General features: G+C 40.2%; 1 long non-coding RNA gene across 1 annotated transcript; it reads right to left on the bottom strand.

The window, feature by feature from the left end:
* Positions 1-7,179: 7,179 nt before the first annotated feature.
* On the bottom strand, positions 7,180-10,638 carry LOC129868319 (uncharacterized). The gene is made up of 2 exons (XR_008761744.1): positions 10,551-10,638; positions 7,180-10,397 (listed from the first exon to the last, which is right to left on the bottom strand). It is a non-coding gene; the product is annotated as an uncharacterized LOC129868319 (long non-coding RNA).
* Between the last annotated feature and the right edge of the window lie 825 nt (positions 10,639-11,463).

Raw genomic sequence — 11,463 nt, 5'->3', positions numbered from 1 at the left:
CTTCATGTGACTCAATCCCAACGCGTGATCTCCACGTCACTCTTTCCTCAGGACTGGTTGAGCTTCACTGGAATGTGGTTGTGCAAGCCTCCTGTACTTTGCAACCCTGTCTGAGTGTTTATAATTATGGGAAGGAGGACAAGTTTTCATGCAAAACATGTTCCATAAGTCTCTGTTGAGCACTGCATATAAAGAGCTGCTTCAGCAGTGTTGTGATTTGAGAAAGTGTCAATTCTTTTAGAAAATATGAGAAATGATTTCAGACAGTCCGACATATGTCAATATACGTTTCTTGTGTGCTACAATAACCACAGCCCTTTTTACATAAGGTTATTTTATAATAACCCTCTACTCGATGTGATCATCTTTATAAAAGGGATAGTTGATCCAAATTACAAAATTACATATTGGTTTCCTTACTCTGAAAGCAGTCAATGGATAAGGTAAGACAGCAATCCATGATTTGGTTTTATTTCCCTGTCATGGTTTCCAAGACATATTAAAAATAAAATGTGATTTGTCACATGCTTTGTTATCAACAGGTGTAGACTAACAGTGAAATGCTTACTTTAAATCTTTATTTTTGGAAAATTGTAAGATAAAATAAGGCCAGCATCCCGGAGTCGCCTCTTCACTGTTGACGCTGAGACTGGTGTTTTGTGGGTACTATTTAATGAAGCTGCCAGTTGAGGACTTATGAGGCGTCTCTTTCTGAAACTAGACACTCTAATGTACTTGTCCTCTTACTCAGTTATGCACCGGGGCCTCCCACTCCTCTTTCTATTCTGGTTAGAGCCATTTTGCACTGTTCTGTGAAGGGAGTAGCGCACAGCGTTTTATTAGATCTTCAGTTTCGTGGCAATTTCTCACATGGGATAGCTTTCTTTTATCAGAACATGGATAGACTGACAAGTTTCAGAAAAAAGTGATTTGTTGTTTCTGGCCATTTTGAGCCTGTAATTCAACCCACAAATGCTGATGCTCCAGATACTCAACTAGTCTAAAGAAGGACAGTTTTATTGCTTCTCTAATCAGCACCACAGTTTTCAGCTGTGCTAACATAATTGAAAAATGATTTTCTAATGATCAATTAGCCTTTTAAAATGATAAACTTGGATTAGCTAACACAATGTGCCATTGGAACAAAGGAGTGATGGTTGCTGATAATGGGCCTCTGTACGCCTATGTAGATATTCCATAAAAAATCTGCCATTTCCAGCTACAATAGTCATTTACAACATTAACAATGTCTACACTGTATTTCTGATCAATTAGATGTTATTTTAATGGACCATTTTTTTGTTGTTGCTTTTCTTTCAAAAACAAGGACATTTCTAAGTGACCCCAAACTATTGAACGGTAGTGTACATTCAATACACACGCTGTCATGCACACCTGTGGAGTCCAAAGTTGACACACCACACTTCAATCCTGATGGAGATGTTAAGGATAACTACTAACAAACACAGTTACAGTCATGTTTACCTTTGCTTTCTATGTAAACCTGAAACGCGCCCTGTATTGTTGTTTGTGGTACAACAGGGAGGATAGCAACGTGTTGGAGTGTCTCACATGCATGAAACTGAACCGACAGGTTTGGGTGTGTGTGTTTGTTCCCACCAGGCATAGCTCAACACTGTTTGGACCCAGGTACGGTACGCAGTGTGACAATTGAGAAGTTCTGTGGGCAGAAGTATGAGGAGACCATGTAGAACTAACCAAATATCAGAGACTTGTCTAAGCCTGTAGCAGACACGCACACAGCGGAGATATAAAATGTACATACACCTTAGCCAAATACATTTAAACACAGTTTTTCACAATTCCTGACATTTAATCCTAGTAAAAATTCCCTGTCTTAGGTCAGTTAGGATCACCATGTTATTTTAAGAATGTGAAATGTTAGAATAATAGTAGAGAGAATTATTTATTTCAGCTTTTATTTCTTTCATCACATTCCCAGTGGGTCAGAAGTTTACATACACTTAATTATTATTTGGTATCATTGCCTTTAAATTGTTTAACTTGGATCAAACGTTTCAGGTAGCCTTCCACAAGCTTCCCACAATAAGTTGGGTGAATTTTGGCCCATTCCTCTTGACAGAGCTGGTGTAACTGAGTCAGGTTTGTAGGCCTCCTTGCTCGCACACGCTTTTTCAGTTCTGCCACATTTTATATAGGCTTGAGGTCAAGGCTTTGTGATGGCCACTCCAATACCTTGACTTTGTTGTCCTTAAGCCATTTTGCCACAACTTTGGAAGTATGCTTGGGATCATTGTCCATTTGGAAGAACCATTTGCGAACAAGCTTTAACTTCCTGACTGATGTCTTGAGATGTTGCTTCAATATATCCACATAATTTTCCTGCCTCATGATGCCATCTATTTTGTGAAGTGCACCAGTCCCTCCTGCAGCAAAGCACCCCCACAACATGATGCTGCCACCCGCGTGCTTCACGGTTGGGATGGTGTTCTTCGGCTTGCAAGCCTCCCCCTTTTTCCTCCAAACATAACGATGGTCATTATAGCCAAACAGTTCTATTTTTGTTTCATCAGACCAGAGGACATTTCTCCAAAAAGTACTATCTTTGTCTCCATGTGCAGTTGCAAACCGTAGTCTGGCTTTTTTATGGTGGTTTTGGAGCAGTGGCTTCTTCCTTGCTGAGTGGCCTTTCAGGTTATGTGAATATAGGACTCGTTTTACTGTGGATATAGATACTTTTGTACCTGTTTCCTCCAGAATCTTCACAAGGTCCTTTGCTGTTGTTCTGGGATTGATTTGCACTTTTCGCACCAAAGTACATTCATCTCTAGGAGACAGAACGCGTTTCCTTCCTGAGCAGTATGACGGCTGTGTGATCCCATGGTGTTTATACTTGTGTACTATTGTTTGTACAGATGAACGTGGTACCTTCAGGCGTTTGGAAACCAGACTTGTGGAGGTCTACAATATTTTTCTGAGGTCTTGGCTGATTTCTTTTGATTTTCCCATGATAGGCCTTGAAATACATCCACAGGTACCTCCAATTGACTCTATGTCAATTAGCCTAGCAGAAGCTTCTAAAGCCATGACATAATTTTCTGGAATTTTCCAAGGTATTTAAAAGGCACAGTCAACTTAGTGTGTTTTCTTTTAAAAAAATGCACCAAAAACGCATTTAAAGTATTTTACAGATATAAAGATGAAAAAAGTATTAGTTCACAATTTGCTCTGGACAAGTCCGGTCCTTGAGTGTTTTAACAAAACTAAACCAAAATAATTAGACTGACTTCATCCAGTTTCCCAAAAAATGAATTTGCGCTATGTAAATATGCACATATTTACAGTGCATTCGGAAAGTATTCAGACCCCTTCACTCTTTTCACATTTTGTTACGTTACAGCCTTATTCTAAAATGGATTAAATAGTTTTTTCCCTACACACAATACCCCATAACGACAAAGAATAAAAAAGAGAAATATCACATTTACATAAGTATTCAGACCCTTTACTCAGTACTTTGTTGAAGCACCTTTTGCAGTGATTACAGCCTTGAGTCTTCTTGGGTATGACGCTACAAGCTTGGCACACCTCTATTTGGGGAGTTTCTCCCATTCTTCTCTGCAGATCCTCTTAAGCTCTTTCAGGTTAGATGGGGAGCGTCGCTGCACAGCTATTTACAGGTCTCTCCAGAGATGTTTGATCAGGTTCAAGTCCGGGCTCTGGCTGGGCCACTCAATGACATTCAGAGACTTGTCCCGAAACTACTTCTGCGTTGTCTTGGCTGTGTGCTTGGGGTCGTTGTCCTGTTGGACGGTGAACCATTGCCCTAGAGGTCCGGAGCGCTCTGGAGCACTCAAGATCCGGGATCTTTCTGAACTTTGCTCCATTAATCTTTCCCTCGATCCTGACTAGTCTCCTGGTCCCCGCCACTAAAAAACACCACAACAGCATGATGCAGCCACCACCCTACTTCACCGTAGGGATGGTGCCAGGTTTCCTCCAGATGTGACGCTTGGCATTCAGGCCAAATAGTTCCATCTTGGTTTCATCAGACCAGAGAATCTTGTTTCTCATGGTCTGAAAGTCTTTAGGTGCCTTATGGCAAACTCCAAGCGGGCTGTTATGTGCCTTTTACTGAGGAGTGGCTTCCGTCTGGCCACTCTACCATAAAGGCCTGATTGGTGTAGTGCTGCAGAGACGGTTGTCCTTCTGGAAGGCTCTCTCATCTCCAAAAAGGAACTCTGGAGCTCTGTCAGAGTGACTATCGGGTTCTTGGTCACCTCCCTTACCAAGGCTCTTCCTCCCCGATTGCTCAGTTTAGCCGGCCGGCAGGCTCTAGGAAGAGTCTTGGTGGTTATAAACTTCTTCCATTTTGGAATGATGGAGGGCACTATGTTCTTGAGGACCTTCAATGCTGCATAAATTGTTTGGTACCCTTCCACAGATCTGTGCCTCGACACAATTCTGTCTCGAACCTCTAAGGACAATTCCTTCAATCTCATGGCTTGGTTTTTGCTCTGTGGGACCTTATATAGACAGGTGTGTGACTTTCCAAATCATGTCCAATCAATTTAATTATTACAAGTGGACTCCAATCAAGATGTAGAAACATCTCAAGGATGATCAATGGAAACAGGATGCACATGAGCTCAATTTCGATTCTCATAGCAAAGGGTCTGAATACTTATTTACATAAGGTTTCTTTTTAAAATATTTTATAAATTTGCTAAAATTTCTAAAAACCTGTTTTGGCTTTATCATTATAGGGACTTATTTGTAGATTGATCAGGATTTTTTATTTTATTTAATCCATTTTAGAATAAGGCTGTAATGTAACAAAATGTGGAAAAAGTGAAGGGGTCTGAATGCACTGTAAGTACATACTGTGCAATTTGCATTTTCGAATAAAATATTTCAGAGAATTTTTAATACAAAGAAGTATTATATTTTTGTCTACATTCAACTGGTAAAAGTTGATTATGGGAAAACCCTATGAGGGTGTGGTGGCTAGCCTTAAGCAACCTGTCTATGAAAAACACTGATCATTTACATACTTTAAGGAGACTGTGAAATGTGGATATCTACAGTAAATAGTTCATGGGGGAAAAGAGGCTTTAGGTAAGCTAGTGAAAATGAGAGGGGAGAATAGTATGCAGCTTTGCTAACAAGCTTTAGAATCACATTGAGGCTTATTTCTCCCGCTCAACACCGAACCCAGAGTACCAATGTGAAAGCACACTTGAAGGTCTGGGTGTGGCATGTTTACAGCTAATCAACTCGTGAAAAAACATCCCTCTCTCAACAATGCTCCTCATTAAATAAAAGGGTCCTGGCAGAAATCAGCTGTCAGAGCAGCTTACAGATCATTGCACCTGTACATAGCCCACCTGTAAATAGCTCATCCAACTACCTCATCCCCATATTGTTATTTTTTTTTCTTTCTCCTTTGCACCCCAGTATCTCTACTTGCACATTCATCTTCTGCACATCTATCACTCCAGTGTTTAGTTGCTAAATTGTAATTACTTCGCCACTACGGCCTATTTATTGCCTTACCTTCCTAATCTTACCTCATTTGCCCACACTGTATATAGACTTTTCTATTGTGTTATTAACTGTACGTTTGTTTATTCCATGTGTAACTCTGTATTGTTGTTTGTGTCGCACTACTTTGCTTTATCTTGGCCAGGTCGCAGTTGTAAATGAGAACTTGTTCTCAACTGGCCTACCTGGTTAAATAAAGGTGAAATTATATATATTTTTAAACATTCTAATGAACAGGTTGATCTCACATCCTATAGTAATAGAAATGTGACATCTCTCTCGTCTGTTGCCTAGATTAAGGGAAAGGATGACAGGGTGACAGAGTGGTAAATGGTCTTGTTTGTTCAAAACAGTGATCAAGAAAGTGTCACTCTATAGGTCTAATAACACTTAAAACATGCAATATTTTCTACTGTGAGCCATAATGTATCTAGTAATAGCAGTAACTACTTCATTTACAATTCATTCACAAATAAGAGTCAAGATCCAGACAGCTGGGTTCAAGGGTCTGAATATTATGTAAGAGGAAGGTTTGAATCAGATGTCAGGCAGATTAATCTTGGCCAAGATGGAGTTAATGAGAGAGAGAGAGATCTGCCCATCTGCTACATTAAGAGGAGTTTAAAAGTTGGACCCTGGCCTGAGCAGTGCAAAGCTTTAGGAGGGGCTATGATGATGTGGTTCCACTATCTTACAAAGGCCAAAGCCATAAAGTGTTGGCGGAAACACAAGTGTAACAGAGGAAGGAGGGGGTTGTTGTATGGGAATAGATTCACATCCAGTCAGGAGAAAGGGACAAATGGCGACAGGGATAAAGGGGAGTTATAGGTCCACTTGTAAAATGCCCTCTGTCTTTTATTGTTGTAATTGTGAATAGGCTGACTAAGAATAAAGTTCCTGCAGGATTTTTAGGTACTTCATTCATATTCAGTCTAATTACAATTACAGGAATATCACCCAGTTTGTTGTGTCCCCATCTACTCCCTACTGCCACCAGCTGACTAAGTGCAAGTGACACACACTAATTTCAACACTAGATGGCGGTCTTTTCTTAGGCTCCAGTTCCAACTACACTGCTTTAGATCAGTTCTCACTTGTTGTCCTTACGAGCTTATACTTGTACCAGTTTAGATTTGTAGTTCAAAACTCCATTTACCAACATGCAACATATCATGTAACTGATGCAAATGGTTTTAAATGTGTAATTTCTGATAAGGGCTCGGTCAAATAAAAAATACTCACCATCTGGTACTTCCCAGTGGAAGTGAGATAGCTGTTGGGAGGGGCAAGAAAAAAAACAATAGTTACTGAGGACTGAGCAGACAAACTTTGACTTGCAAGAAAATCTTACACATACGCTTACTTGCTTTCCCCAGGTTTTCCTATGAGACAAATAGTTAAATAAAATCTGGACTGGGAACTAATTACATTGCCAAAGTTCTGGGCAGTGAAAGACTTTGTATGAGTGAACAATACACAATAATTATCAGGACACAGTATGGCCCTTCCAGCCATATTAAACCCGAAGGTTCCGTTTCCCTGGCTGCAGCTCAAATGGGTAAAAGGTCAACATCTTTAAGCCTTCACAAGGGAAAGTAGCAAGGCAGCAAAGTAACCTCTGAAATGTTAGGAATAAGATAATATGCAATTGGGGATTGTTCAAATCAAATCAAATTTTATTTGTCACATACACATGGTTAGCAGATGTTAATGCGAGTGTAGCGAAATGCTTGTGCTTCTAGTTCCGACAATGCAGTAATAACCAACAAGTAATCTAACCTAACAATTCCACAACTACTACCTTATACACACAAGTGTAAAGGGATAAAGAATATGTACATAAAGATATATGAATGAGTGATGGTACAGAACGGCATAGGCAAGATGCAGTAGATGGTATAGAGTACAGTCTATACATATGAGATGAGTAATGTAGGGTATATAAACATAAAGTGGCATAGTTTAAAGTGGCTAGTGATACATGTATTACATAAAGATGGCAAGATGCAGTAGATGATATAGAGTACAGTGTATACATATACATATGAGATGAGTAATGTAGGGTATGTAAACATTATATTAAGTGGCAATGTTTAAAGTGGCTAGTGATACATTTTTACATCATTTCCATCAATTCCCATTATTAAAGTGGCTGGAGTTGAGTCAGTATGTTGGCAGCGGCCACTAAATGTTAGTGGTGGCTGTTTAACAGTCTGATGGCCTTGAGATAAAAGCTGTTTATCAGTCTCTCGGTCCCTGCTTTGATGCACCTGTACTGACCTCGCCTTCTGGATGATAGCGGGGTGAACAGGCAGTGGCTCGGGTGGTTGTTGTCCTTGATGATCTTTATGGCCTTCCTGTGACATCGGGTGGTGTAGTGTCCTGGAGGGCAGGTAGTTTGTTGTTGTTGTCAACCTGTTGATGTTTTCTAATGAATTGTCATGTGGTTCCTGGTAATTTATGGATGGATTATGGTCTCTGGATGTTCCATGTCATATTTCCCAGTCGCTACAGTAACTCTCCCTCTCCTCTACCACTCTCATCAGTGACTGAAAGCTAGAGAACGCTTCACTTCTCCTCTTCCCTGTTCAGTACAGGCTCTCATTGGAGACTTAATCCAAGTTGACGAAATACAGATGGCCTTATACATTCACTTCCACAATGTTTTTTTTAACCAAGAGACAAAAATAAAACTCCATACAGCAAATCCTGAGAATTTGGCATGGTGGAGAAAACAGTGTGCATCACTTGTGGGTCTATGTCTAATGGGAATCATGGGATGTGACCTGGACAACACAACACACTCATCTTCTCAGACAAGAGACGAGGTCTGGGTGTTGGAGGAGAGCCATGGAGGCTCAGCTCAGAACAACCTGGTCTTGGAGCATTTCATATTATTATGTACGTAAATCCGAGACACATGGCATGTATTAATTTCTGAATGTCCATCACCCATTTCGTATTATATGTTACGAATTTGCAAAAAGTACAATATGTTACAAATTTGCTAAACGTATGATATGTTACGAATTCTAGCTAGGTGGCTAACGTTACCTTTGGGTTGCTAGACATTCACGTTATACACCCACCCATTCACCCTTACCTTGCCTTAAGCAATCATCTGTCTTATATAACCATACCAAATGTAACATATCATACTAATTTCAGTGTTTTCTTCACTCACTGTGTAAACCTTACTACACTGTAATGTAGCTACGTACACATCACAATAATTGCTGAGGGAACCCAAAACCAAATCTCCTGTGCACGCTGGCCAGCTACTACATTTTTAACATCTATTAGTTTATCATCACGGGAGACTATGACACGACCAAACATTCTTCATTTCATTTCACAATAGTCTGATGCTACTGTTGGACTGGTGTCCTCTCCAGTTCTCCTCTCTCATTCGCTAGTTCTCCTCCCTACTCTCATTAGGAATTGATTTTATGTGGGTTTCTGAGAGCAGGGCCATCTGCAGATCCAGCATTGGAGTGTGGGTTTGGTCGACCTCTCAACTATGCAACAATGTGTTTTTGTATGTGTGTGTGCGTGTGTGTTTATAGTGGGGTGGGGGGAAGGGAGGTTAATGTGTGCCGAGATGTTTAGCATGTGGTGTGTGTATGCTTTATAATTATGGAGTCTAGGAATGTAGCCTACAGGGCTGGTTCCTGGCATAGGTCCTGGATCTGTGGACAATATGTGTTTCCTATCGATACAGTTACATATTGAGATATTGTTTTTTATGATATATCGTACTGTATCATTTTTGACTATATCGCAATATAATTTGTGCTTATTCAGAGCTTGTTCTCCATCGTTTTCAGCACTTTTATTTCCATGACTGATTAAAACTCGTTTTCTCATGGCTCTCTCTTGTTCCTCTGTAGAAGACATATGGTGAGCAATATGTTTGGAACATCGAATCGCAATAAAATCACAGTATAGAATCGCAATACATATCGTATCGGCACCTAAGTGTCGTGATAATTTCGTATCGTGAGGTTCCTGGCAATTCCCAGCCCTACTTGGAAGAGAAAATATATATATAATTACACATATAAACACCAGTTTCTAGAAATATTCGTTGTTGCCAAAGCAAACAGATAATAACGATGACTTCCAAAAGGGGAGAGAGGTGGATATCTGCTTTAACTCTTTCTTTGCTTATTCTAGGCTTGGACTTAACATGCTAAAAACTCTTAACAGCAGTAAACTAATAGGAGGAATAGGTTATATTATGGGAAAAGTGAAATATTATATTTCTGTAGTTTCTTTTATGATCTAGTTCATCTTTGTGCATTATCCTTAACAGGATGGGGAAGACATGACCATCCAATAGATTTTTGTCTTTGATAAAAAACACAGATCGGTGGGATAGCCTACACTGAGATGTTTGGTTCTTAAGTGAAATTGCTAGCATCCTGCTGTGCCCGCTCATGCATATTTATTTATCTGAGAAAGACTGCATTCAGCTTTTGTCAGAATACTAATGGTTGAGGACATAGATATATTTTTTGTTGAGATCTCAATTCCCAAATTCCTTTTGGTAAATGTCCTGTAACGACACATGCCAACAATGACCCGAGCTCCAACCAGCACCACAACCACATTCTGTTGCTGCAGACTGCAGCCATGTTGTTCCTGAGCGATGTTTACATGTAGCCAAGTCCCAGATCAATTTGCGCCGTCTTGCCAACTCCTATGCTCATTGCCATCATTTTGCATGACAATGACTATAGAAGTTGACAAGACAGACAGCACAAACCAATCTGGGATTAGGCTAATTTACATGTAATGTGGGGTTAATATAAAGAAAGAAAGAAAGACATGGCCCTCTTTCATTTCATTATCGGTGGATCTTGGGAAGCCTGTGAGAGACATACGCAGATACAAAACACTATTGACAATGATCAGAAAAATGTGGTGCAAAAACCGATACACACAACAGTCTACACAAATTTTCTAGCATTTTTCAGGATGAGAAATAATAGTGAGATTCAGTGATGAGTTGATCATCATACCAGGTTGATGGAGTGTGCTCTGATGTGCTTCAGGATTAGAGAGGAGGCCATTGAGATGCTCCATTCTACGTTGGGATCGTCTGGGAGATCTCTGAAAGATGAAGAGGGGAAAACGTTACGAGTTACACTGGGGCTCTGGTTGAAAGTACGAACAAATATGAAAATGTATGCACTCACTACTGTAAGTCGCTCTGGATAAGAGCGTCTGCTAAATGACTAAAATGTAAAATGAAAGTAGTGCATTATATAGGGAATAGGGTGCCATTTGGGACATATGCAGTATTAACAGAGGCCTATGCAGGCCCTTCTCTCCCTGACTAGAATACTGCAGCACACCAACCAACCAAAACAGTAACCTGACAACAATTTAACAAAATGGTGGCCTAGTTTTAGAACTAAAAGTTTGTTTTTGCCACTGAACCACACCGCTGGATTTACCAAATGTAGCCAACTTCTTACTATGCAGAAGATTCACACACTAGAAAATGTGTTCTTTCACATTTCACTTACCCCTACCTACATGTACAAATTACCTCGACTAACCTGTACCCCTCGACTAACCTGACTCATAGCGCACGGAGAGCTTTGACCACAGTGGTCTGGAAAGGAGGCCGTTTGTTAATGCAATATTTACTCAGAAATTGTGCAACAGGTTTGATTAGTTCTCTGAAATGTTTTTTTTTTTCTCAGGGGTTGAGACCTCTCGTTGTTTGGATTTGAAAATCCAACCATTGTAATTTAAACGGCCGGCGCTTGGGAGCTGTGTGTGGCTGGGTGTTTGAGTGATAAAGACACAGAGGCGAACCAAACAGTAAAAGCACAGCCCCCGTTATTGTCAACGCATTGTGCCGACAACATCATAGAGTCATTCCAGACTCTGAAGTCAGGAGCATAGAGTTTTAGGTGTTAGCTA

The sequence above is a fragment of the Salvelinus fontinalis genome, chromosome 13 (assembly GCF_029448725.1).
Source record: "Salvelinus fontinalis isolate EN_2023a chromosome 13, ASM2944872v1, whole genome shotgun sequence".
Lineage (NCBI taxonomy): Eukaryota > Metazoa > Chordata > Actinopteri > Salmoniformes > Salmonidae > Salvelinus > Salvelinus fontinalis.
The sequence above is the reverse complement of the archived record's forward strand: the minus strand, read 5'-3'. Positions and strand labels throughout refer to the sequence as shown.